The sequence below is a fragment of the Littorina saxatilis genome, linkage group LG12 (assembly GCF_037325665.1).
Source record: "Littorina saxatilis isolate snail1 linkage group LG12, US_GU_Lsax_2.0, whole genome shotgun sequence".
In the NCBI taxonomy this organism is placed as follows: Eukaryota; Metazoa; Mollusca; class Gastropoda; order Littorinimorpha; family Littorinidae; genus Littorina; species Littorina saxatilis.
The window spans coordinates 49,850,935-49,853,434 of record NC_090256.1 but is presented as its reverse complement, the minus strand read 5'-3'; the positions used below and the strand labels follow the sequence as shown (position 1 = coordinate 49,853,434).

The 2,500-nt window shown below is 39.8% G+C and overlaps 1 protein-coding gene across 1 annotated transcript in view; it reads left to right on the top strand.

Annotated features, from left to right (window-relative positions):
* The window catches only part of LOC138982156 (uncharacterized), a 383,732-nt gene that overhangs the window by 38,688 nt on the left and 342,544 nt on the right, over window positions 1–2,500 (top strand). The window lies entirely within an intron of this gene.

Here is a 2,500-nt window from a genome sequence, read left to right as displayed (position 1 = left end):
TTCGAAGAAGTAACTTCAACTATACCTTGTTAAATGGAACACACACCCGTATCAACTCGCTCTGGCGTGAAATTGGCATTTGTACCTGCACTATAATTGACTGACGACTACAGTCTGAAAAGAGTTCATACAGTTCGCACGATAGCGGAAATGAAATGCGTCCCGGGACCAGCTTTTTCTTGGTTTAGTGAGTCCTGGGACCCCCTCAATGAATTTCTTGTACGCTATTTCGGCTCATATTGCGTATAGGACGCACTTTGGGGAGCCCTGCATAAGCATAAACTTCTTTTAAAGTTCACGCGTGCTTGTTGTTTGCGATACATGACATTAACTTCATACGGATGACGAGTGCGTGTCTGATGCAGTACTTAGCTTGCCGCTGGATCCTGTTTGATCGCTGTCTGTCTGCCTGTTTGTGGGCGGGGACTTGACAGATCTGTTGACAAGTGATGCATGGCATATTCGAGAGTATTCAGCGATTTTCAGCACAGTGTTGTGTTTTTTTCCCCCAGCACAGATGACACTGTTTCTAACTTTCTCGCATCGTAAGCATATTTTTTGTACGATCTTCCAGGTCAACTTATGTGCGGACCTGCTAGTGTCTTATCCCCTTTTGTCTATACACGCAAGCACAAGCTATTATTGTCTTCGTGAAAAAATGCATTGCGTTCAGTTTCATTCTGTTAGTTTGACAGATTGACTCAATGTATTCATTTTGCTTTACGCGACTTATTTTTACTTACTTTTAACGTGATTACAGTAATTCTTTAATTGTCACCTACGTTTAAAGCTGCTGTGTACACGAGATGGAAGGTGTATTTTATGACAGGAATAGAAGGCGTGGTGACAAACACCTCTGTCCCTGTGCTTTACAAGCAGATTCTAGAAGCTTACTCTGCAGTTACACCATTTTGCTCAGAAGTTGCATGCTGTCAGTCTGCTGCGTTCACTCATAGTGTAATACCTAGATTATCTGTAGGGTGGTCCCCAGATTGGTTCTTGTGATGGTGGTGGTGGTGATGGTGGTGGTGGTAGTTCTGTTGTGGTGGTGGTGGAAATAGTGGTGGTTCTGTTGTTGTTGTTGTTGTTGTTGTTGTTGTTGTTGTTGTTGTTGTTGTTGTTGTTTGTTGTTGTTTGTGTGTCTGTGTGTTTGTTCGTTTTTCAGCGGCCCTTTTGTTTGTTTTTGTCTGGATGTTGTTGCGGTTGTTGGGGGTGGGGTGATTTTATCAAACTGACCATCACTCACTGTCTTCTCTGACTGTCTGTCTGTCTGTCTGTCTGTCTGTCTCTCTCTCTCTCTCTCTCTCTCTTTTTGAGAAAAAAACACAGAGGGTCAGACAGACAGAAAAAGATAAAGACACAGACAGACAAACAGACAGAACAATTAAGAAAGAGAAGGAGCGGAAAAAAGGACAGAAGAAGACGAGAATCTCCCGATCGGTATATTCGCAATAAGAAAAGTATGAAAGCGCGTACCTTATATTTAGCAGCAGTTGATTGTCATACATGTAATAATGAAGATTGCGCAAAAGGGAATGAAAAGGACAGCTGTATATAATATGAATTTTTCTGTAAGAAGTAGGCACAAATATGAGCCCCGGTGTTCGTGACTTGAATAAAAACATGATGAAGGCTGATTTCCTGCACGAGACACGAACTAATAATACAATAACAAATGAAGCCCGAAGAAGTATATTGCATGCGAACCGAATCAGGACACACGCTGTAATCAAAATGATGTCACATTTACCTATTCGCATTTAGGTAGAGAAGAAAAGATACCCACTCAGTGGGTATTTTTCTGCAATAATAAGACAAGAATTGCTAACACGTGCTGGAAACGTCCTGTGCTTCTCGGTTCCTCTTTCTTTTTACATTTAGTCAAGTTTTTACTAAATGTTTTAACGTAGAGGGGGGAATCGAGACGAGGGTGTACGTGGTGTATGTGTGTGTGTGTGTGTGTGTGCGTGTGTGTGTAAAGCGATTTAGAGAAAACTACTAGACCAATCTTCATGACATTTTACATGGGAGTTACTGGGTATGATATCCCCAGACATATTTTTCATTTTTTTGATAAATGTCTTTGATGACGTCATATCCGGCTTTTCGTGAAAGTTGAGGCGGCACTGTCACGCTCTCATTTTTAAACCAAATTGGTTGAAATTTTGGTCAAGTAATCTTCGACGACGCCCGGACTTTGGTATTGCATTTCAGCTTGGAGGCTTACAAATTAATTAATGAGTTTGCTCATTAAAGTTGTCATTAAAATCGATTTTTCGCAAACAGATTTAAAATTGATTGCATCGTATTCGTCATGGCATTCTGAATCTAAAAATATATACATATGTCATGTTTACTCTTAAAATGTGATCACAATTAACGAAAATAGATTAATTAGTCTTACGATTAAAATTTAAGAAATCGATCCAAAAAAGATTTCATCTTATTCTTTATCGTTTCCTGATTCCAAAAACATATAGATATGATAGGTTGTATTCAA